The 26,874-nt window shown below is 38.7% G+C and overlaps 1 protein-coding gene and 1 non-coding gene across 2 annotated transcripts in view; both read right to left on the bottom strand.

Annotated features, from left to right (window-relative positions):
* Positions 1–26,874, bottom strand: part of INTS9 (integrator complex subunit 9) — a 128,470-nt gene that overhangs the window by 93,319 nt on the left and 8,277 nt on the right. The window lies entirely within an intron of this gene.
* On the bottom strand, positions 21,870–21,941 carry TRNAC-GCA (transfer RNA cysteine (anticodon GCA)). The gene has a single exon. It is a non-coding gene; the product is annotated as a tRNA-Cys (tRNA).

Below are 26,874 nucleotides of genomic sequence, written 5' to 3'. Positions count from 1 at the left end.
CTGGAAAATCCCATGGGTGGAGGAGCCTGGTAGGCTGTAGTCCATGGGGTCGCTGAGGGTCGGACACGACTGAGCGACTTCACTTTCACTTTTCACTTTCATGCATTGGAGAAGGAAATGGCAACCCACTCCAGTGTTCTTGCCTGGAGAATCCCAGGGACGGGGGAGCCTGGTGGGCTGCTGTCTCTGGGGTCACACAGAGTCGGACACGACTGAAATGACTTAGCAGTTTTCCTTCCAGGAAGATAACAGTTACTACTGCAAAAGTGAATATTCTAGCAAACATAAGGTTTCATAATTTTTTTTTTTTTAGAATTACTGACATTTGGGGGGTAAATTTTTTTTTTATCAATTATAGTTAGTAAACATATTTCCAATTCTCTTACATTCCTTTAAAACCATTTTATTATGGAAAATTTCAAACACACAAATAAGCATAATTAGTACAATAAACTCCCATCACTCGGATTTAACATCTGTCCATTTTCTGTGCTTCTCTTCACTGCCTTCCTTTTGATGTTGACACACTTCTGCAGAATGGCTACTGTGCTGACAAACCAATCTGATCTCTGAAAATACTGTTTTCATAAAGAGTCTTAAATCTATCTCTTACCCACAACTGCGACAAAAACATGATTCCATTTTTCTAAATATCATAGCAAAATTCATTAAATGTAACTTCTTCCACCTTTAACTCATCTTTAGTTTTTAACACCTGGGAGTCCTGTAATACCTAATTTTGAAATCTCTATTTTGTCCACTGTCCTTTTTTGGTTTTGTTTTCCATTTCTCTCCTCAATGCTGTAGTTTTACTATATTGAAATATTTGAAAACAAGTTAGAATGAAGACTTTACTACTAAAATAGTCTTCCCAAGGATCTTAATGGAGGCTACATTTAAGCTATGTATTTAGGGAAGGCTGCCATTTCTACTATATAACAACATTTTTCTGACCCAGAAGCAATGCACTGATTTCTCTTTAATTTTTTTTGCTCTTCCTTTACAGTTTAAGATGTTTTATTCCTTTAGTTCAAAACCAACTAGTCAATTATCATTAACATAAATATATTTTTGCTTTTCAATTTCTACTCTTGGTTTTATTGTTCAAGTTTTATCTGTAAAAATTCCTGCAGTTGGACGTGCAGTGTAGCCCATTAAGTTATGCATTCAGGCTACAGATAGCCCTCTAAGTGATGCTCTGGAGGCATTTTTCAAATTCACATTGAGTTTTCAATTTATCCATTTCTAAGGACTTAGTGACTTCTATTGTGATTTCTGCTTTGAGCCACAAAGAATTGGGTGTTGTATATGTACATGTGCTTGGTTTCACTTTCAGATATAAAGGTGGTAACGGTTATCTTTTGGTAATTGATTTCTAACTTTCTTGTGGGCAGGGAATAGATTTTATACATACTTGCTGATATTTATTGAAACTTGCTTTGTAATAGTATAGTGTGAATGGTTGATTTTTTAAATAAATGAACCAGTGGGCATGAAAACTGGGAATATATAATCTAACTGTTGTATACAGAGCAGATCGAATTTATTATTTTACCTAATGCCTCCAGAGCATCTCCTATATCTTTACCTACTTTTGAGTCTTAGGAGAAAAGAACTTGTCGATTTCTTTTTGAAATTCTGTCCTATTTTGCTTTTTACATATCGAGGCTACATTGCTACATAATCGAAATTACTACTATTGAATATTTTATCATTATGTAATGCTCTTTGTCTAAAAATCTATTTTTAGATTTATTTCTAAATAATATCATAGCTATATCAATTTTTCCTTCAGTGAATCAGTCTTGTGTTTTTTAAATGAAATTTACATATATATAGTTAAAAGTGAATCACCAAATTCAAGAAGTAACTACTTGTGAGCTATTTCTTCTAGCTATTTCTCAGTAATATCATTATCCTATTATTTCTTGAGTTATAGTTGTTACTGACTTTTTTCTGCTATGGAAACTATTTCAAAACTGATGAAACTTGGCTATGGTCCATAACCAACATATGTACAGAAGGATTCTCTATCACATTTGAAGCAAAGCTGATGAAGACAACTGCCACTTTACTTGAACTGGGTAACAAACATTTAAAAGGAATGAGAAGTTTGTGTAACAGATTAATGTACCGATTAACACAATCATTAAAGCAACGTATCAGGATTTAACTGTTTTTTCTCTCAGTGCTATGCAAATTAAAGAAAGATATATCCTAACAATAGTATTGTAGAGTCAGTGAATTAGTCTACACTTTTTTTAAGTTAATGAGTATTTACCATCATCTTAACCAACTTCTTTGTTCACCAATGCTTCTTGTATCTCATTACTCTCTTTTAGGGTCAATTCCCTTTTTCCTGAAGTACATACTTTAGGCTATTTGCTTCAAATGGTAAACTCTTAGTCATTACTAGTCTGGAAATTTCTTAATTTTGACTTTATTCCTCAATAGTGATGGTGGTGGAATTATAAGGTAGCAGACTACTTTCAACAGTAAATTTATTAATCCAACTGTCCTCTGGCAACTCTTAGGGCTAGTGAGAAATCTGCTGCTGGTCTAACTGGTAATCCATTACAGGTGGCTATTAAAATCTCTTTGCCAATAGTGTTTTGATATTTTATTAAGATGTACATTGGCATTTTTGGGCGGGGGGGCGAAATTATGCTTCTAACATATAAGGACTCGTCTTTCATAGCTGTGAAAAACACTGTCAGCTATTATCATTTTTAATACTATCTCTACTTATCATTTTTAATACTATCTCTACCGCATTCTTTCTTCCTAGTTTCTACTAGTGAAATGCCTATTAAATGTATGTTGCAATGTTTCATTTTACTGTCTCTATAATTATCCTTTCATATTTTGCTTTTTGAGCTCTGTATATTCCATTCTGGATACTTTTCTCAGCCCTATCTTAATTTGCTAATTCTTTCCTATTGGTGTCATATCTGCTATTTAAACTCCTCTACTGAAATTTTCTTTTCACGGACTACTTTTCATTTCTAGAAGTTCTCTTTTTTAAAAAATAACATCTTGGTCTCTTCACAGGTTTGATATCTTCATTTATGTATTTGATCATTTTAATGTTTTAATTTTAGACTCTCCATCAGATTGAACAATTGTCTGAAGTTCTTAGGAGTCTTGTTAGGTTTGATGATTCAAATTGATAATGGATTTCATTACTGTTGTTTTAAATTTTTGGATGGTGAGCCCATCTTTGGTGGGGCTACATCTGTGGGAATTCTATGTACCACCATCTTGAGAGCAATCTTTAAGCTGATTTCTCAGCTTGACTATTTATGCTTAGAGAGGAGCAGACAAATCAGATTCAAAACTCTCAAAGCACTGGCCCCAGCTCCTTGCAGAGACAATCTTCCTTACTGATCTCTTGAACAAGCAAATGGTATTTTTCTAGTACTCCTTTCATTGAGGTACACAGCCCTTTGTGGCGGGAGGGGGGGTGGGGAGGAGGACAGTTTCTGGTTTTGAAATATATGTTTCTGGATATTACAACTGTTACTAAGAAGACTCATGAAACCTCAGGTTTCAGCAAATTTAAAAGACTTTAATTTTAAAAAGCTGCTATGAACACAAAGTGACAACTAGCCAATCTGGCCTTACAGAAATCTTTAAAAGCTGTATGAATTTACTGTAAATAACAACAAAATTTGGCAAATCAACTATATCTCAATTAAACAAATAAAAAATAAAGAATCTGTCAGATTAGTATGTATGGTGAACTTGGCAATTTCATCATATGGCAAATTCAAGTTTAGTGAACTGGCTTTGAGAAGTAAGTCTGTCGTTTGCAGAGAGAACCATGGACTGAAACATCACATACGAACTCCTCTCTCCTAGTCTTCTTTAAAATGATGATAATACATAGAGTTATTATGATATGGTATTTATTAACTGTCAGGCACTCTGCAGGAACTTTCCATTTAACTCCTTTAATCCTCCCAGGAACGCTATGAGGTAGACACTATATTCCCATTTTACAGATGAAGAAAATGCAGCACAGAAATTGTGAGGTTCCCAAAGCTGTAGAGGCTGTGCCAGCATGTGAACCCAGGAGAATGAGATCTGGACACAGAGTATTTCACCACCACTGCATGCCACGCCACACAAAGAGAAAGGGACGTCACAGACTGGCAAACATCGGCAGAGATGACGTGCTCTGAAAGGCCGTAGTTTGAGTTGATAAGAATGTAGACTGAATGTATAATCTAGTGAACAAAAAAATTAGTTTGCTGGCTAAGGTAAGGCAAAGCAAAGATTAAATTATTAAATACGTCTGCATTCGATCATAAGCAGTAATTTTTTTCTGTTGGCTTTCCCCTTCCATTCCAAAAAAAAAAAAGTAAAATAAATAAAAGATAGAATTCTCTTGCTGTAAAGTAGTTTTACTGATGAAACTGTTTTTAAAGCTCTGTAATGTAACCTTTAGGTTGAGCTAGTGCCAAAAGCTCTTTAATCTTGTTTGGGAGAATTTTACACACCATAAAGGAACTTTTTTTATAGGTAACAGTGTTACCTATAAAAACACCATTGCCATCATTTTTTCCCTCTTTTTCTCAATTTTCTATTTAGCCAACTCATATATTCACTGTGGATATCTGCAAGCAGAGAGAAGCGGTTCATTTTTCTCTCTCTGGTAGTGAAATAAGCTTTAGTTCCTTCTGATTCAAATATGACATTAAAAAAATACTTGTAGCAAATTGATTTTAATGAAATGCTTTTCCTTCTTGGTACAACATTAGAAAACCAATTAGTATAATTAACATACAAATGAATATAGGGAAAAACAAAACTCAAAAGCTTGAGAAAATGTATTTAAAAAACTCAATATCATTATAAAGGCAAAAAGTCTTACCAAACTATAAACAGAAGAATATTTTTTTAACCTGTTAAGTTGCTAACCAAATTCTACATCATAGTTGATGATGAAGCATAAGAAACAGTTTCCTGAATGTCAAGAACAAAAGGCTATCCACTATGACTGGTTAAATTCAATACTATACTGGAAAAGATATATAATGCAATAAGATAAGAAAAATAAAAGATAAAATGGTTAGAAGTGGAGAAATAAAAATGTCACTGTCCACAGATGATATGCTTATAAGACATTCTGAAGAAAATCTACTACAACTAATAGAGTTCATCAAGATTGCTGGATACAAAAAAAATCAGCCTACCAAAATTAACTGAGATCTTACATACCAGCAATGAACATTCAGTAAAAGTAAAAAGAATTAAAGTGAGAATACCATGTTGTATATGGTAAAAATTTAAATGCATCATAAAAGAAAAAAAAAAAAAAAATATAAAACCCTATTAAAAAAAAAAAAAAACCCAATGTATAAAACTCTCCTTAAAAATACTGTTAATTGGAAAGATAATAAGCTGTTGTAAGAAATAGAAACAATAGGTGAGGGAGATTAAGAGGTTCAAACTTCCATATGCAAAATGAATGAGTCATGGGTTTGAAGTGTACAGTGTGGGGAATATAACCAATAGTTATGTAATATATTTGTATGGCGACAAATGGTACTAGACTTATTCTGGTGATCATTTTGAAATACCCAGAAATATTTGAATCACTATGATATGTAATGGGAACTAATAGTTATAGGTAAATTATACTTCAGAAAGAAACAAACTCACAGAAAAAGAGGTCAAACTGTTGTTACCACAGGCAAAGCAGTGGAAGGAGGAAGGATTGGATGAAGGTGGTCAAAAATTACAAGCTTCCAGTTATAAGATAAATAAGTACTATATAATATAAAACATGATAAATAAAATTAACGCTGTTGTATGTTATATATAAAAGCTGATAAGAGTAAATTCTAAGAGTTCTCATCACAAGGAAAATTTTTTCTTTTCTATTTCTTTAATTTTGTATCTATATGAGAAAATAGATGTTCACTAAATTTATTGTGGTCATCATCTTGTGATATATGTAAGTTAAATCATGCTGTACACCTTAACTTACAGAGTAATGTATGTCAATTATATTTCAATAAAGCTGGAAGAAAAAAAGTATAAAAACAGGGAACTTAGTTGGAAAAGAAGACTCTATGAGACAAATAAAAGGGGAGAGAATTCACTGCCAGCAGACTGTGTTATAAAAATGTTAAGGAAGTTCTTTAGGAAGAAAGAATCTATACCAAAAAAGTGAAGAACTCTGGAAATGGTGAAAATAAATGCACATTTTAAAAGCTACTTTTTAAATTGTTTAAAAATATAATTAACTGTCTAAAGGAAAAAATGGCAACAATATTGTGTGTAGCTTATAATGTATAAACATGTGTGACCACCACAGCACAAAGAATGGGAGGGAAAACTTGAAAGTAAACTACTGTAAGGTTCTTATATTCAACATGAAATGAGCCAATTCCTCAAAACAAATCTACTTGAAAAAAATCAGTTCTCACTAGTCTACTTTTTATGGAAATTAAGAATCATATGAAAGAGTCAATTAAGAGCTAAGATTAGCTAAAAATATATTGAATAAATATTAGAGAAGATTTAAATTTTCTGATATTACTACTTACTACAGAGTAATTAACAGTAAGATGTTGCACTAAAGTAGCTAATGGACAAGTGGTAAAGGAGTCAACAGTCCAGAAAACAGGTACATACATGTCTTGGAGTCTGACAGTAAAAGCAGCATTACCAAGGTATGGAGTGCTGGGAACAGTTGTGACCTATTTGGAATAATTACTACATACCACACAAAAAAATTATTTCCAGATGACTTAAGACAAAAACTTCACAATTTGTAATGAAAAATAAAATGGAAAGAGGATAACACCTTATCACTCTGGGATAGTGGGGAATTTCTTAAAGAGATAAGAAGCACAAAGTGTAAGACAAAGATTCATATATTTGACTACGGTACCTTAAAATGAAAGCCTTCAAAAGACACCACTAACAGAGAGAATACACAAGCCAGAGATTGAGAGAAGGTATTTCCAATATATGTTATTTTTAATAAGCACTGGTAACCTATTCAGTACAAAAAGCTCATTCAAATTAACAACAATAAAAAGATTTAAAAATCCAACAGAAATAGGGAAACAAAAGTGGTCAATAAGTAAAGATATAAAGAAGCTCAGTACCACCAGCATCAAGGATTTGATAGGCTAAATCAGACAAGTTCGATAGCCTAAAATTAGACTGATGATATTATATTTTGGAAAGAAGGTAGTCAAACTGGAGTATAAATTGGTATAATCACTCTGGAGAATAATCTGGCAACACCTAAAAATACTGAGGGCTGCCCTGGTGGCTCAGTTGGTAAAGAATCCACCTGTAAAGCAGGAGACCCAGGTTCAATCCCTGGGTGGGGAAGATCCCTTGAAGAAGAAAATGGCAGCCCACTTCAGTATTCTTGCTTGGGAAATCCCACGGACAGAGGAGCCTGATGGGCTACAGTCCATGGGGTCGCAAAGAGTCAGACAGGACTTAGCAGCTAAGCCACCAGCAATACTGAATATATATACACACACTGCAACATACACTAAACTAATAAAGCCATGCGTGGGTGCGCTACACGTCAACTCGAGGAAACAAGTGACTTCTGGAGAGGGAGCAAAAGTGACGACTGGGAATCTTGCCTTTAGATCCGACTTACGTCAAAAGTGGGGAGAAGAGGAAGAAGAGCTGATCCAAAACAAGAAAAGAGGCAAACTGTTAACATCTACTTAACATTAGCAATGAGGGCAAGAGCGTTTTTCTGTATTGTTGTCGACGCTCCTGCAGACATTAGAATTCTGTAACTATACCTTTCCTACTGTTGTCAAAATTTGTAGTGCCCTTTTCTTTATAACAAAAGTTGCACGGTACAAAAGCAAAATCTAACAGAGTTTAATGGATAAATATTTGAATATTAGTATAGTGTTTGCCAGGTATGTTTGTTAATTTTCAAGGAACTACTAGTGATAATGGTTCATGAGTTTCATTGATGCAAAGGGAACATGACTTACAACTACTGACATGGCAATAGCAATGGAATAAAGTGAGAATACTACCTCACAAAATTCAGTAAGATATTGCCTTGGAGGAAGGAAAGAAACAGATACCACCCAGATTTTTATCTCAAGTTTTGAGATTACATTAGTAATTTTAATAAACTCCTTGATGCTCTCTGAAGTTTGGCAAAACATTTCTCTAGCAAAATTCAGCAAGGCTTTTTAATTTTATGAGAAAATTTTCAAATGCTATTGATAATTATCTAATTACCAGAAATGTTACATTAATCTGATAGCTATATTTATAAAGAATACATATTCATAAAAATAAACATCAATGCTGACACCTGAAAATGAATTCTAAAAATAAAAGTAGACCCTTGCTTAGAAAGGAACAGGAATTGAAAATATCATTGTATGAATTACCTCCAGTAACAATAAGAATTACTGACAAACATTTTCTATCCAATATTAAATTAGCTCTTACCCCCAAACTGAATGAAATAAATACTATCAATATCAACTTGATTGTCAATACCCAAGGTCACACAGTCAATAACAGACTGATTTTGCACTCAAATCAGTACACGTTCCAAATATTTTCTCTTAAATCATTCCACTAATACATTAGAAGTTTTATATATATAAAATAGTGCATTATACTAAGAGCAATAGAGTTAATATGGATTGGATAGTTGGATAGAAAAAAAAATTCAAGAATCTTAGCAATAAAAATGTCCCTGTTTTTCTCTAGTAATCTCTTCTAATTTCTCCTTCAATATTGCTTCCCTGTTGTACCACTACCTAACTCTTGCTAGGTTACTTCTAAGACAGTTTGGAAGAGACCAAGAAAAGGTGAAGTGAAAGTGAAAGTCGCTCAGTCATGTCTGACTCTTTGCAACTTTATGGACTATAGGTCCACGGAAGTCTCCATACCAGAATACAGGAGTGGGTAGCCTTTCCCTTCTCCAGGGAATCTTCCCAACCCAGGGATCGAACCCAGGTCTCCCGCATTGCAGGTAGATTCTTTACCAGCTAAGCCAAAAAGGAAGCCCAAAAATACTGAAGTGGGTGGCCTATCTCTTCTCTAGCGTATCTTCGCGACCCAGGAATCAAACCGGGGTCTCCTGCATTGAAAGGGAGAGCATTCAATTAGTTAATTAAGATGGCCAACAGAGTTATTTCCATACTTCTGAGAAGTTGTGCATTCGTATACTTTAGCCTTTAAAAAATATGGTATTTCCTAATGGTAAAGTCCCTGACCTTGGGAGTGGGGTAGCACCTGTCAGCCGCTGCCCCTGACCATAGGAAAATTTGGCCTTGGAGTACAGAATGAAGCAAGGCAAAGGCTACTAGAGTTTTGCCAAGAGAATGCACTGGTCATAGCAAGCAACCTCTTCCAACAATACAAGAGAAGACTCTACACATGGACATCACCAGATGGTCAACACTGATATATAATATATATATATATATATAATACATATATATTATAATATAATCAATCTGATTATATTCTTTGCAGACAAAGATGGAGAAGCTCTATACAGTCAACAAAAACAAGACCGGGAGCTGACTGTGGCTCAGATCATCAACTCCTTATTGCCAAATTTAGACTTAAATTGAAGAAAGGAGGGAAAACCACTAGACCATTCAGGTATGACCTAAATCAAATCCCTTATGATTACACAGTAGAAGTGAGAAATAGATTTAAGGGACTAGATCTGATAGATAGAGTGCCTGATGAACTATGGATGGACGTTTGTGACACTGTACAGGAGACAGGGATCAAGACCATCCCCATGGAAAAGAAATGCAAAAAAGCAAAATGGCTGTCTCGGGAGGCCTTACAAATAGCCCTGAAAAGAAGAGAAGTGAAAAGCAAAGGAGAAACGGAAAGATATAAGCATCTGAATGCAGAGTTCCAAAGAATAGCAAGGAGAGATAAGAAAGCCTTCCTCAGCGATCAATGCAAAGAAATAGAGGGAAACAACAGAATGGGAAAGACTAGGGATCTCTTCAAGAAAATCAGAGATACCAAGGGAACATGTCATGCAAAGATAGGCTTGGTAAAGGACAGAAATGGTATGGACCTAACAGAAGCAGAAGATATTAAGAAGAGGTGGCAAGAATACACAGAAGAACTGTACAAAAAAGATCTTCATGACCCAGATAATCACGATGGTGTGATCACTGACCTAGAGCCAGACATCCTGGAATGTGAAGTCAAGTGGGCCTTAGAAAGCATCACTATGAACAAAGCTAGTGGAGGCGATGGAATTCCAGTGGAGCTATTTCAAATCCTGAAAGAGGATGCTGCGAAAGTGCTGCACTCAATATGCCAGCAAATTTGGAAAACTCAGCAGTGGCCACAGGACTGGAAAAGGTCAGTTTTCATTCCAATCCCAAAGAAAGGCAATGCCAAAGAATGCTCAAACTACCGCACAATTGCACTCATCTCACACGCTAGTAAAGCAATGCTCAAAATTCTCCAAGCCAGGCTTCAGCAATACGTGAATCATGAACTTGCAGATGTTCAAGCTGGTTTTAGAAAAGGCAGAGGAACCAGAGATCAATTGCCAACATCCGCTGGATCATCGAAAAAGCAAGAGAATTCCAGAAAAACATCTATTTCTGCTTTCTTGACTATGCCAAAGCCTTTGACTGCGTGGATTACAATAAGCTGTGGAAAATTCTTAAACAGATGGGAATACCAGACCACCTGACCTGCCTCTTGAGAAACCTATATGCAGGTCAGGAAGCAACAGTTAAAACGGGACATGGAACAACAGACTGGTTCCAAATAGGAAAAGGAGTACATCAAGGCTGTATATTGTCACCCTGCTTATTTAACTTATATGCAGAGTACATCATGAAAAACGCTGGGTTGAAAGAAACACAAGCTGGGATCAAGATTGCTGGAAGAAATATCAATAACCTCAGATATGCAGATGACACCACCCTTATGGCAGAAAGTGAAGAGAAACTAAAAAGCCTTTTGATGAAAGTGAAAGAGGAGAGTGAAAAAGTTGGCTTAAAGCTCAACATTCAGAAAACTAAGATCATGGCATCTGGTCCCATCACTTCATGGCAAATAGATGGGGAAACAGTGGAAACAGTGGCTGACTTTATTTTTTTGGGCTCCAAAATCACCGTAGATGGTGATTTCAGCCATGAAATTAAAAGACGCTTACTCCTTGGAAGGAAAGTTATGACCAACCTAGACAGCATATTAAAAAGCAGAGATATTACTTTGCCAACAAAGGTCTGTCTAGTCAAGGCTATGGTTTTTCCAGTGGTCATGTATGGATGTGAGAGTTGGACTATAAAGAAAGCTGAGCGCTGAAGAATTGATGCTTTTGAACTGTGGTGTTGGAGAAGACTCTTGAGAGTCCCTTGGAGTGCAAGGAGATCCAACCAGTCCATCCTAAAGGAGACCAGTCCTGGGTATTCATTGGAAGGACTGATGCTGAGGCTGAAACTCCAATACTTTGGCCACCTCATGCGAAGAGTTGACTCATTGGAAAAGACCCTGATGCTGGGAGGGATTGGGGGCAGGAGGAGAAGGGGACGACAGAGGATGAGATGGCTGGATGGCATCACCGACTTGATGGATATGAGTTTGGTTGAAATCTGGGAGTTGGTGATGGACAGGGAGGCCTGGCGTGCTGCGATTCATGGGGTTGCAAAAAGTCGGACATGACTGAGCTACTGAACTGAACTTAACGTAAAGTCATTTTTAAGTCTTATTTTGAAATTTAATTTCAGTTAGATCTTCTGAATGTACTTAGAATTTCCTCAATAACAGAATCGAGTACCAGCTTTTAATTTAAAGTTTAATTAATTAAAATAAAATACAATTTTAAACTGTTTAATAGCCACATGCAACTGGCAGATACTCTAATGCATAGGGCAATTTTAGAAAAAGAGAGGGAACGTTAGGCAAAGATTTCTGAGATTAGACAAAGGAGAAGAACCATAAAAGAAAATCTATAAATTGGACTTAATCAACATTGAAAACTTCTTCAAAAGACACCCTTAAGAAAACGAAAGATAACTCAGAGACTGGGAGAAAATATTTGCAAAACACATCTGATAAAGGACTTGAAAAGAGAAAATTAAAAAGAACTTTTACAATTCCAGCCAAAATAAAAAATTGAATGTTAATAAATGGGTAAAATATGTGAAGATGCATTCACTGAAGACGACATATGGATGGCAAATGACAAAATGCTAAACATGCGTCCTTAAAGAAATACAAATTAAACGCACAGTAAGGTACCATGACACTCTTACTAGAAGGTCAAAGTTAAAGACTGACAAGTGCAGGCATGGGTGCAGAGCAACTGGAAATCTCAAACACGACCGGTATAAGCTGGGGCTTCCCTGCTGGCTGACCGGTAAAGAATCTGCCTACAGTGCAGGAGACACGGGTTTGATCCCTGGGTGGAGAAGACCCCCTGGAGAAGGAAATGGCACCCACTCCAGTATTCTTGCCTGGGAAATCCCCTGGACAGAGGAGCTCGATGGGCTACAGTCCCTGGGGTCACACAGAGTTGGACACAGGACTTAGCGGCTGACCACCACCACTACCACCAGTATAATGCCTCTGAGAGTCATCCCTGTTGTTGCAAATATCAATAGCCCACTCTTTTTTATTGCTAAGAAGTATCTCATTGTATGGATGGACCGTGTGTACTTATTAATAATATCCACAAGCTGATGGATATTTGTGTTGCTGTTTTCAGTTTTTGACAATTATGAATAAAGCCACCATAAACATTTACATACAGGTTTTTGTAGGGGGATACAATTTTTCATTTCCCTTGGGTAAATCTGGGACCAGATGCCATGATCTTAAGTTTTTTGAATGTTGAGTTTTAAGCCAGTTTTTTCACTCTCCTCTTTCACTTTCAACAAGAGGCTCTTTAGTTCTTCTTCGCTTTCTGCCATAAGGGTGGTGGCATCTGCATATCTGAGGTTACTGATATTTCTCCCGGCAATCTTGATTCCAGCGTGTGCTTCATCCAGCCCAGCATTTCGCATAATGTACTCTGCATATAAGTTAAACAAGCAGGGTGACAATATACAGTCTTGACGTACTCCTTTCCCAATCTGGAATCAATTTGTTGTTCCATGTCTGTTTCTAACTGTTGCTTCTTGACCTGCATATAGATTTCTCAGGAGGCAGGTAAGGTGGTCTGGTATTCCCATACTTGGGATGTGAGACTTAGACCATAAAGAAGGCTGAATGCTAAAGAATTGATGCTTTTGAACAATGGTGCCGAAGAAGACTCTTGAGAGTCCCCTGGAAAGCAAGGAGGTCAAACCAGTCAATCCTAAAAAAAAAAAAAAATCAGCCTGAATATTCATTGGAAGGACTGATGCTGAAACTGAAGCTCCAATACTGTGGCCACCTGATGCAAACAGCTGACTCATTGGAAAAGACTGATGCTGGAGAAGACTGAGGGCAGGAGGAGAAGGGGGAGACAGAGAATGAGATGGTTGGATGGCGTCACCAACTCGATGAGCATGTGTTTGAGTGAGTTCCAGGAGATGGTGAAGGACAGGGAAGCCTGGCATGCTGCAGTTCATGGGCTTGCAAAGAGTCAGACATGACTTAGCAACAGAACAACGAACAACAATCAAAGTATAAGAAATTACTTGATTTATAAGATGGAAAATATTCCAAGATCACCCAGTCCAAATATTAATATCTGTTTTAAAAATGAGGAGCCAAGCTCTTTCAAGGCTTGTGAACTTCTCTCTGCACCAACACACCTAAGTGTACACATTCACTACCATCAATAACTATAGTTCACTAGGAGACCCACCATGTCCTAACAGGGTGTGAAAGATTCTTAGTGTGGTAGACAAAGGGAAAGTGCTCTTTGTGGAGAATCCCTGCCTGACACCACAGCAGCCTGAGCTAAACTGGCTTCCACTGAGCCAAATCTGCCTAATTTGGAACTATTATCCCTGCTGAGAACTGTGAGCCAGGCCCTCTAATACTCAGAGATTTCTATAAATACATTTCAATTTTATTTGGTAATCTTTCATTTTCTTCCACTTTGTCTCTTGATTCTATCTTGCAGGAGAGCTGTTAAAGGTGCCAATCACACTCGCTGTCAAACTGACTACACAGCTGGATAAAAGAGAGGGTTCATTTTCCACTTGAGCAGCAAGTCTGTAGCATGCACGGTGAACAGAGAAGCCACTTGCTGGTTGGGGCACGGCTAAATATCACCCACAGCTGGTAAGTGACACAGGGCTCTTCCCTCTTGCTTATCCAGTCCTCTGACTTGGCTCTCCGTGAAAATGAGTAAAAAAGCAGAGTGGTCAGAAAAAGCAACTCCCCACAGTCTCCAAGAGAAGTTTAGGAAGGTTGGGAGTGTTGCCAGTAAATATTAAGGGTGAGGGAGGGAAAACAGGGCTTGGCTTGGGAAGGAACATTGTTGGCTGTCTAGCAAGAGAACTTTAAATCTGTTAAAAAATAATTGTTGGCAGAAAAAGAGTTCAGAGAGTTATGTATATGACCTTATTTATGATGGCTCAGTAGTAAGGAATCCGCCTGCGATGCAGGAGACCTGGGTTTGATCCCTGGGTTGGGAAGATCCCCTGGAAGAGGAAATGACAACCCACTCCAGTATTCTTGCCTGGAGATCCCACGGACAGAGGAGCCTGTAGGCTACAGTCCATGGGGGTCGCAAAGAGTCAGACACAACCAAGTACCTGCACACGTGCACACACACACACACACACACATCAATTACATAAATATACTTTTTAGTTTAAAGAAAAAAAAAAAAGATTTGAAGCTCATAAACCGAACTGGTAAAAGTGGAGTGAGGGTGGTTGACCAGATGGAACTTTCACTTTCTGCTTTAGATATTTCTGTACTCCTGACTTTTCCTTTTTAAAAACATTAACTTTTTTTTTTTTAATCTGAAAAAAATTCACTTTTGGAATAATGAGCAACCACAGAGGTTTCTGTTGGCAACAAAGTTGTAAAAGTGGTTGAGAAGAAAGAGGCAACAGGATTTGGAGGAAAGGACATAAGAACATGAGGGAGATACACAAGGACAGAAATAGCTTAATGACAATAATAGAATAAGTACTCCTCTAAACTTTCATAGAAACGATGAATACATATACTCCCCACAACAAAAGCTGTGTCCCACCACCACCAAAAAAAATTGTGTTAAAGGTCTCATATGAGTGACCTTCGAGCTCTTTGGTTCTAAAGTGTTTAGCTTCCTTGTGATTGGTTTCCAGGTGTTTAATGAACATTATTAACCCAATATGTCCTATAAGAACAACAGAGGTAAGGGTGATAAAAGTGCTTGTAAAAAGCAACATACGACTACGACCGATAAAGATAATTTTAACAAGGGGAAAGAGGCATAGAATTGGTAAGTATCATTTACATGATGAATTATTTAGCAGTAGAGGCAATCTAAGGACAATGTAATTTATACAAATAGCTGCAAATCTGTAGCAATGACAATGAGCAAGAAGGAAGAAAAAGGATTAACAAAATGGTAAAACTTGTGAGCGGCTAACAGGATCTGCATCAACAAGGACACCTATTAGTCTACTATTAACTCAAGAGGAAGCCAGGGATTTTTTTCTAGGCATGTTAAAAATTTTGTACATTCCCCGCCCCAAGTCACAGAGAAATGCATTGGTTCAGTCTCTCAGTCATGTCTGCCTCTTTGCAACCCCATTGACTGCAGCACGCCAGGCTTCCCTGTCTATCACCAACTCCTGGAGCTTGCTCAAACTCATGTCCATCGAGTACGTGATGCCATCCAACCACCTCATCCTCTGTCATTCCCTTTTCCTCCCACCTTCAGTCTTTCCCAGCATCAGGGTCTTTTCCAATGAGTCAGTTTTTCACATCTGGTGGCCAAAGTACTGGAGTTTCAGCTTCAGCATCAGTCCTTCCAATGAATATTCAGGACTGATTTCCTTTGGACTGGTTTTGATCTCCTGGCAGTTCAAGGCACTCTCAAGGTTCAAGGTCCAGACAAATCTGGACATCGGTCAAACATGAGGGAGACAGCAGAGACATCACAGTTACTAGGAGTTCCCTGTGGCATTTGTGTAGGTAATTGGGAAGGGCTGTTACCTAACATACCTTTCAGTGATGGCAAGACTGTTCTAATGTTTAGGGTGGTGACGGTGGTTTAGTCGCTAAGTCGTGTCCGACTCTTGCGATCCCATGGACTGTAGCCTGCCATGCTCCTCTGACCATGGGATTCTCCAGGCAAGAATACCGGAGCAGCAAGAATACCACTTCCTTCTCCAGGGGATCTTCCTGACCCAGAAACTGAACCCGGGTCTCCTGCATTGCAGGCGGATTCTTCACTGAGCTACTAGGTCTTATCAGCACAGAGAAGAGTATGGCTAACTCAGCTTTTGAATGAATGTACTTCTGCATGAATCAGGGGAATAGCTCACATCTCTTTTAGTCACTTAACGATTTTCAAAGACATGAATTGACCAATAGTTTTTGATTAAGTGAATACAGTTCTAAAAACAGCTACCATTTATCAAGTATGTCATGATGGTTCTTTACATGCATTAATTTATGTTGGAGACAAAAACCAAGCTAGCAAACCATGTTTCGGGGGTATAGAAAAGGCTTCTGAACCAAAAAATGTCTTAGTAGTCACACCAGTATCAAGTCAGGGGTCAATAAAGGGCAGAGCTTTCATCTGACTCTCCCATCCGGGTCCTTGGGAGAGAACAAAAAAGCAGGGTTTTGCTTTTCTTTTTTTTTAAACTAACACTGACCCTATAGAAATGGCAGCAAGGAGACATACTCTTACTAGAGGAACTAATTTGATTTTGATTTTCAGATTGTTGTGGTTTATGTTAAAATACTTCTTGGAAAATCTGTATATGGAGTATGAGCAGAGAAATTCTAAGACTTAAGGGAAATACTTGATATAATCGTGGGGTAGGAAAAGCACCATCCTAAAGCTATGATCCTACTAGTAAATGACACATTTGATAATTTATAGTAAAAATTCTGATATGGCAGAAACCACTATAAACAAGGCAAAAGATAGAATGTAAAAATTTTATAAAATCAAAACAAAGAAATTTCATCCTTAAAATATAAAGAACTCTAACAAATGAGTAACAAAAAGATTCCAATGGAAAAATGGGCAAAAAAACCCCCAGGTCATTCACACATGATTATAAAGGGTCTCCCCCACCTCAAAAAAAGAACAAAGTAAAGATGTTCAACCTTTATAAAAGTAATACAAGTACAAATGAAAACTACGCTGAGGGAAATTCCCTGGTGGTAGAGTGGCTAAGACTTCGTGCTCCCAATGCAGGGAGCCTGAGTTCAATCCCTGGTCAGGGAAGTAGATTCCACGTGCTGCAACTAAGATTTGGCAGAGCCAAAGAAAAAAAAAAAAAAAAAAAAGGGCAAACCCCCAAATCTAACACTGAGAAAATACTCTGTCTACACACTGCTGCTGCTGCTAAGTCGCTTCAGTCGTGTCCGACTCTGTGTGACCCCAGAGATGGCAGTCCACCAGGCTCCCCCGTCCCTGGGATTCTCCAGGCAAGAACACTGGAGTGGGTTGCCATTTCCTTCTCCAATGCATGAAAGTGAAAAGTGAAAATGAAGTCGCTCAGTTGTGTCTGACTCTTAGCGACCCCACAGACTGCAACCCACCAGGCTCCTCCGTCCATGGGATTTTCCAGGCAAGAGTACTGGAGTGGGGTGCCACAGCATAGGATAAAGAAACTGACTGTGAGGGTGTGGGGAAATGGCAACTCTCATTGACACTGGGCCGGTGAAAGTGAAAGACGAAAATGAACACTGAATCAAAATTTGAAATGTGCATATATAGCAATTTTACCTAAGAAACTGACACTAGGCAAACACCGAGATGGGTGCAAAAAAATATAAATAAAAATATGTTCTCTTCAGCATTGTATGGGACAGTAGGGAACAAAAACCAAAATGTCCAAAGAGGAATAAATCCACACAATGTAATTCTATAAAAAGATCCAAAGTGAGCTTGCTGCTGCTGCTGCTGCTAAGTCACTTCAGTTGTGTCTGACTCTGTGCGACCCCACAGACGGTAGCCCACCAGGCTCCCCGTCCCTGGGATTCTCCAGGCAAGAATACTGGAGTGGGTTGCCATTTCCTTCTCCAATGCATGAAGGTAAAAAGTGAAAGTGAAGTCGCTCAGTCCTGTCCGACTCTGAGCAACCCCATGGACTGCAGCCTACTGGGTTCCTCCATCCATGGGATTTTCCAGGCAAGAGTACTGGAGTGGGGTCCCATCGCCTTACAAATATTCAAAATGGAAAGGCTTGTGACAGACACAGTCATCTCATTATCTGTATTTCCCTTTGCCCTTTCATAGGAAAACCCCAAATCGCAGGTGGAATTCTAGCCACTTGGAATAAAGATTCCCCGGTCTTGGGACTTCTCTTATGGTCCAGTGGCTAAGACTCTGCTCCTAGTGCAGGAGGCCTGGGTTTGATCCCTGGTCAGGGAACTAGATCCCACATGCCGCAACTAAGATCCAGCACAGCCAAATAAATAAATAAGATTTACCAGTCTCTCTTGCAACTAGATGTAGTCATTTAACTAAATTCTAGCCAAGAGGAATATATTGAGGTGTGCATGCAACTTTGAGAACCAACTACAGGGAAGGAGCATGCCTTTCCTTGCTCCTCCCTCCCTCCTGTGTATGCGTGTGTGCTCAGTCATGTCGGACTGTCTGTGGCCCCATGGACTGTAGCCCGCCAGGCTTCTGTGTCCATGGAAATTTCCAGGCAAGAATACTGGAGTGGGTTGCCATTTCCTACTCCAGGGGACCTTTCTGACTCAAGGATCGAACCCATGTCTCCTAGCACCACCTGGAAGCCTCACTCCTGCTGACTAGAAAAAGGATGTGATGGCCCAAGCTGGTAAAGTCACACTGGATCACAAACAGTAAGCCACACTTTGAAGATGGTGGGGACCTGGACTCTTTACACCTGGACTTCCTTCGTAAGAAACAAACAACTGAACTGTTTCAGCCATGTTACTTCAGGCTTCTTATCTCTCAGAGCTGAATCGAATCCTAACAGATTCACAGCATGAGACAGTCTGAAGGGTATCAGCGCACGCATCTGTTGGGGGCCAGAGTGAGGTACTCTGCCCGTGGCAAAGGTCATGAGGAAGGAGGCTCGACATACACAAAGGCGGGATCGAGCCTCAGGAGTCCCCCTGGAAATCCTCGAGCATCTACCCCCATAACCAGAGCCTGCCTACTACTTTGTGCTCTCACCTACACCTCTGACTTTACGGGGGTCTGTCCCCCACCACATCTTTCAGAGAAGGAGTTAACCTAGAGCTCCAGTTAATAAAAACTCCTGGGCATGACAAGAGTGTTTTAACCTACAAACTCCTCTGAAGGTTCTCTAGCCTGCCTGACAGGCTTGTCCGGCCACATGTGATCGCTCACAGCCTCCCAACCGTGAGAGGCACGAGATGCTTTAAACCTTCTAAAAACAGGTTCCTTAGAAAAGTTAGAAAACTATTAGTATAAGTATAATGGGCTGATTAGAAATTGTATTGGTGAAGGGTTTTTCATTTGTTGAGCCAATGTTTGTTGCTAAGTCTCCACATCCCCTGCCCTTACACACATTAATGAATATATAGAAGAAATAAGTATTAACCTTTGATATTAATCACGTTAGACCTTAGGCTAAGTAAATTCTTTCCTTAACTAAAACCCACTACACCCTCACCCTATAGGAATGTAACTTTATTTGGGTGGCGTCTGTTTTAAGAATAATCACCCTTGGAGAAATAAGTGTCCTGGTTGACTGACCACTGTCACAAGGAGAGGGTCATAAATTGTCAGCAGGCCCCCTGGCCAGAAGATGATGTAACACCCCTAAGACCTCAGTATACATTTGGATGAAGCACCTGACTTTTATAAAAGTCAGGACTGCTGACCCCGCGTGACTTTTGCATAACATCTCAGTGTATAAAAGTAGACCATGGAAAATAAAGAATTGGGATCAGTTTCTTGAAATACTGGTCTCCCCATGTCTCTCTCTCTCTCACTCTGGCTGAGTCTCCATCTGGAGTGCGGAACCCACCAAGCTTACTAATTTTGCTTGGGCTTCTAAGATCCGACCGGGGAGGCCTCAGTGTCTCCTCTCCTTCGGGAGAACGGAAGGACACCTGCGGCCTACGTAAGTGGTGCAAGCTTCTTGTCTTGAAGTTTTATTGGTCTCCCGTGTAAACCAAGCTACTCAGCCTCTTTTCTCCACTGAATTTTCCTACTGAGCTATCGTCATTCTATTACTCCTTACATCTCTAATTAATATCTAATTGAAGCTATTGTATCCTGATCCTCGCCGACGCCGTCCCCGCTTCGAACTCCCTCGATCAGCCGAGGCTGGACCCCTGCACACATTCATCACAGGAGATTAGAGACCAGAATCTGACACGGTGATTACTCTAGGTGGTGAGATTTGGGCGAGTTTTTTTCTTTTTATATCTTTCAGTTATATTCAGAAAAAAATGTATGAGTATGTATTGGTTCTATAATAGAGCTATCTTTATTTTGAGAAAAGATTTCTAAAAATTCAAGTGAATTAAACAAGTTTTCTTTTATTTTGTCCCTGTGAAGAACTGTTACTTTAGCTGGATGGATTGCTTTTTAAAAGAAGCCACGTTGTCTCAGCCGACAGTCTCCCACTGAACAGAAGCAGCTTGCCTGGCCCAGAAATAGGTTGTGCCAGGCTGAATTTCTCAGGGTTCCCTCAAGAAAACTACAAGGAGATGGTAATCCCGCAGGCACTTTGCCAGTCCTCTCCCAAGCTGCTATTTATGGCCGGGTGACACAGTTTAACCAGCAAGCCATCAATTTCATCCTTCGAAACTTTCAGGTCAACAAAATGTTGAGTTACAGAAGCCAGGCACAAGAGAACACACTCAGATGTATAACCAGATACAAATTTACCAACCGTATGCACACATGACATGCTTGCTACTTCTATTGTCAGAAAATTTTATTTAAAAAAATATCCTGAGGACAGCATCACACTTTTTTTTGGAAACTTCTCTCTATTCAACCTATTGATGTGACCAAGAATATTCTAGGAATTCATCCGTTCTGCGGGAATGGGGCCTTCCCCACCTCTTTCTCCATAAAGAAGAACGTCAAGGAATCAGTGAGGGTCTCTGATCTCTTTTTCCACTCTGGACAATTCTTACATGGTGACCAGCGACTGAGCCCACTGATTCTCGGGATCCCTCTCATTTTCTGATGTATTCACAACTTCTGTTACTGTTCATAAGGTCCCTGTAAAGGTGCTTAGTTTAGACAAATCTTAATTCTGACTCTGATTTACTTTGATGCGTTTGTTAAGCTCCTTAATGCCTCTTGTTTTGATTTCACTTTAAAAAATATTTTCTGTAACTGCAACAAATCATCTTTTTTGATTTCACATTTCAAAGCTTTTAACTGTGTAAAATACAGTTCTTCTAACTCCTCTGTCCTAGGTTTCTGAAGGGATGAATTTAAAGCTTTGGGTGTGTAAACATTCTTAAAGATCTCTGAAACAACTTCTTTAAAAAAAAAAAAATCCTTACTCTTACTTCCCAAACCATTAGGTCTCACATTGATACTCCACCACTGTGGCTTCAATCTGCCTTTCTAACTTTCATTCCAGCAAGTCTGTCCCTGGCCCTAACTGCAGTGAGCTAGAGCTCCAATCACATGTACGAAAGTGAAGCCTCTAGTCGTGTCTGCCTCTTTGTGACCCCATGTACTGTAGCCCACCAGGCTCCTCTGTCCATGGGATTCTCCAGGCAAGAGCACTGGAGTGGGTTGCCATTTCCTTCTCCAGGGGATCTTCCCAACCCAGGGATCGAACCTGGGTCTCCTGCATTGCAGGCAGACACTTTACCATCTGAGCCACCAGGGAAGTCCAATCGCATGTATAAACATGGATAAATCCTTCAGATGTTAATAACACATATGATAACAATGTTGATATTCTAAAGTCATGAATTAGAAGAATGTGAGGGACAGAAATGTGTTCATTTTGGTACACACTGCTACAGAGCAAAAAACGTATTAAATTCCATATGCACAGTATCTGGAAAATGGAACACATTATTTGGAAAACGGAACACTCACTTCCAAATCTTTTTTTAAACCACCCTACTGATACATGACTGGTATGTGAAAAGGTGTATGTATTTAATGTAAATAGCCTGCTGAACTTGGTGATAAGCATACACTTATGAAACCATCACCACTATCAAGTTTATAAACATATCCCTCACCTCCCAAAGTTTCCTCTCACTTATGACTATTATTATTATTTTTTGTGCGCTGGGGGTGGTGGTGGTGGGGAAGAAGATAAGAACTATGAACAAAACCCAAATCCCTTAATGGTTCCATCTACCTGGAATAAGACCATAATGTTCCTCCTCCAACTTATTTGTAAGCCAAGATATTTCCAAGGCCAGCTCAAATTTTACTTCTCTAGGAAATTTTGATTCTCGGGATGGAATTCACCTTATAATCCTCTTCCCAGGCGGTGCTAGTGGTAAAGAACCCGCTTGCCAATGCAGGAGACATATGAGACAAGGGTTCGATCCTTGGGTCGGGAAGATCCCCTGGAGGGCATGGCAACCCACTCCAGCATTCTTGCCTAGAGAATCCCATGGACAGAGGAGCCTGGCGGGCTACAGTCCACAGGGTTGCAAAGAGTCAGACACGACTGAAGCGTCTCAGCACACGTGCACAGTCACTAAACCTCACACACTTAGGCACACACGTAAACAGAGTACACAGGACATTCATCTACGGTTTATTAAGTGATGAGTTACGGGAGGGAAGGTCTATGTCTTACTCATCTTTTGTTTGCCCTACGGCACCTAAGAGGTTTTGATTTAATAAAAGATAGTCATTTAATAACATTTATTGGATTGTATAGACAAACAGGGGAATTTTGATTGGTTTCTCTTAACTGTTAGTTTTAACTACCCCATAGTTAGTGGTTCATCAACAGTTTCTTCCTATTGGATCTATGCAGCTTGAATCAAATGCAGCTTAAAATAAAAAGCCACTGCCTAGGGCTCTGAACTCCTCTCTGTTTCTTCAGGTTTTTTATTTTTTGGTGTGGTAATTATGTTTATTTTAACAGACAATTTGTTTACATTTCTTGCCTTTATCAGGCCTGTCTCTTAAGTACAGAGAAACTATTTCTGGCTGTTCTGCTTTCCAAGGAAACCAGGCAATTTTCTTCTAAGGTCATGGAATTCTTTTACTTCCACAAGTCTGCTCTGCAGCACCTAAGACTTGCAGTTATAAAAACCATTGTTTTCTCAAAAGTCTGGAAATGGCCTGCAAGATATAATTAACTACCTGGAACAAACAATATCACACAAATAGATCTTCCCCTCAGAAAATAACTGTTGGCTTATGTGAAAACAATCTCACTTTTTTTTAGTGACTAGAAAATTTTGGAGCAAGAAAGCAGTATGTAAATTCAAATATACAAAAGTTTCAAGCCAGAAATCAATATAACAGTTTATATGTTCAGTTCAAGCAGCATGTCCACATATCAGAAATAGAACAGAAATGCCTATTCCAATAGAAACGCCTACCACCCCCGCTCCTATTCCAAACTATAAGCCAATGCAATTACACTATTGGAGTGGGGGATGAGGAATGAGATTAAAAATATTATCTGCCAAGTTACACACTTGAAAACCTAAAAGAATTAAATGGAAAAAGTATTAAATTTCAACCTAAGAAAATTCAACAAAGCGCTGTGTAGAGAAAGCAAAAAAGAAATACCCTTCTTATAAGTGAACAATGCAGGGAAAGATTCCAATTATAGCAATAACCAAAAAGACATGTTTAAAACCGGGTTTAGATAAAGGAAAAAGACATTTCTTGTTCTTAGATTCAATGATATGATGGAAGAAATAAGTCAATTCTCTCTTTAAATTTTGTAAATTTAACCTGATTCCAAGGAAAATATGAAAAGAATTTTATTGGAAACTCATCATTCTGAATTGCATATGAAAAAAAAAATAAGAGTAGTCTGGAAAATTCTGAAGTGAAGAAAAATGGATGGGCACAAGTACCACCACATATTAAAATACATTATAAAGCTACAGATTGTAGAACAGTTGAAAAGTGAAGTATGAATTGATCAAGCTGGGGAGAAGAGAGAGGAGAAGGAAAGGGAAATAAAGATGCTTTTCTAAACATATGAAGAGATGTTCCATGTCTTACATAATGAGAGAAAAATAAGTATAATGACATATCTTTTTTTTTTTCACTTCCCAGGGAGGAAAAAAAATTAGACAGCTTGATGATAATGTTGTAGTGGTGAGCTGGGATATAGTTGCCGGCAAGAGTGTAATCTGCTAAGTCGCTATGGGGGCATTTTGACAACAAAATGAAATAAAAGAATGCATATACCTTTTGAAATGTACCCTACAGATATGCTTCCAAAGATGGTCACAAAAGAGATTATCTATGCAACACGATTTCTAATTGCAAAAGGACTGGAAATAACCTAATGCTCACAGAGGAAGGTTTGGTTAGATAAATTACGGTATGAATACCTAAACAACAAAACATTATGCCACTGATTTTTTTCTAGCAATAGTTTGAAAATATTTTTGAGATGTGTTGATACTAATTTCACATGCTATGTATTATGGTTTATATTAGCAACAAAAACCATGCCCTAATCTTTAACAGTGGAAGACTTTCAAATAGTTGGGAGGGATGTATGTGGGGGAAATTGAACTCTACCCTATTGAACTCTACCTTTGAGCCTAACATCCTGATTCTGAACTCCTCCTTTAGACAATGAAAAGACAAAGTTTCTGGTAGAAATATTAAAAAAAAAAAAATTGAAAGGAGTATTGAAACTCCTTCATTGTTGAGAATGAAAGTATCATGAAAACAAATGACCCAGGATCTTGTTAAACTTATTAAGTATGCATATGGAGTGTTCATTTTAAAATGAAGCTGCTCTAGATACTGATATGAAATGATCTCTAAAACGTATTTCTAACTTAAAGAAAAAGAAACATGCAAAACTAGAGAGGGAAGTATCTTAACTTTCATGTAAAAAACAAAGGGACGCAAATTACGCAAATGTGTATATTTCCACAGAATCTCTCTGATGTATACACAGGAAACTGACAACTGAGATTGCTCTTGGGGAGAAAGATAAAGGTGGTAAGGGATCTTTTTTCTTTTAAAACTTGTGTACAGGCTTTTTTTTTTTTAGTTAAACAATATGCATGTATTACCCCTATCTTAAAAAAAAACCCCAAAAGACGCTCAAAACCACTAAACAGTAGGGAAATGTAAACCAAAACCATAGTGAGGTAGCAGCTAAACAGTAACAATGGATGTGAAGCACTAAGTCACGTCTGGCTGGACTCTCTGAGACCCCAGGAACTGTAGCCCACCAGGCTCCTCTGTCCGTGGGATTCCCCAGGCAAGAATACTGGAGTGGGTTGCCATGCCCTTCTCCAGGGGGTCTTCCTGACCCAGGGATGGAACCCACGTCCCCTGCTGAGCCAAGGGGGAAGCCCTGATGGCCCACAGCCTTTAGGATGGCTTTATGTAAACAAAGAGCAAATGACAAGTGTGGGCCAGTTGTGCAGATGTGGAGAATCAGTATCTCTGTGCAATGCTGGTGGGGATGCACTGAATAAAACGTGCAGGTACAGATACTATTGGAGACAGCATGCTGCTTCCCCAGAAAGTGAAACTTAGAACTACCGTATGATCCAGCAATTCAACTTCTGGACATACACCTGAAGATCTGAAAGCACAGACTTGAATAGATACTTGCACACCTGTGTTCACAGCAGCTTTATCCACAGCAACCAAAAGCTGGAAACAAGCCAAGTGTCTATCAACAGATGAATGGATAAACAGTATGTGGTATTCAACCCTAAAAAGGGGAGAAATTGACACAGGCCACAACACGGGTGAACCCTGAAGATACGATGCCAAGTAGTGTCTGGAAACGGATGGTGGGGCTGCGCAACAATGTAAGTGTGCTTAAAGCCACTGAGTTCAGTTCAGTCGCTCAGTCGTGTCCGACTCTTTGTGACCCCATGGACTGCAGACCGCCAGGCCTCCATGTCCATCACCAACTCCTGGAGTTTACTCAATCTCACGTCCATTGAGTCAGTGATGCCATCCAAGCATCTCATCCTCTGTCATACCCTTCTCCCCCCACCTTCAATCTTCTCAGCATCAGAGTCTTTTCACATGAGTCAGTTCTTTGCATCAGGTGGCCAAAGTATTGGGGAGTTTCCAGCTGAAAGGTACACTTAAAAATGGTTAAAATAGTAAATCCTATGTTGTGTATATTTTATCACAATTAAAAAAAATGTAATGCACAAATAGAAAATCTGAAGAGAACTATAGCAGGTAAAGAAATGGATACAGCTGATTAAAAATCTTCCCAGAAAAGCCCAGGCCCAGATGACTTCACTGATGAAGTCTACCAAGCATTAAAAGAGAAAATAATACCAATTCTCACACAAACTCTTTTGGAATACAGAGGAGAGAGTACTTCCCAACTCATTCTGAGAGAACAATATTACTGATATGAAAGCCAGACAAAGACATCAGAAAAATACTACAGACCAATTTCTCTCATGAATATATATGCAAAAACCATCAACAAAATATCAGCAAACCAAATTCAGCAACATCAGCAAAGGATTTTACTTCATGATCAAGTGGTAATTATGCCTGGAATGTAACACTGATTTAACATTCAAAATTCAACAAAGGTAATATACTATATTAATATAAAAAAGGACAAAACCCACATGATCCTCTTGATACACATAGGA

Source organism: Bos javanicus, chromosome 8 (genome assembly GCF_032452875.1).
Source record: "Bos javanicus breed banteng chromosome 8, ARS-OSU_banteng_1.0, whole genome shotgun sequence".
Taxonomy (NCBI): domain Eukaryota; kingdom Metazoa; phylum Chordata; class Mammalia; order Artiodactyla; family Bovidae; genus Bos; species Bos javanicus.
The sequence above is the reverse complement of the archived record's forward strand: the minus strand, read 5'-3'. Positions and strand labels throughout refer to the sequence as shown.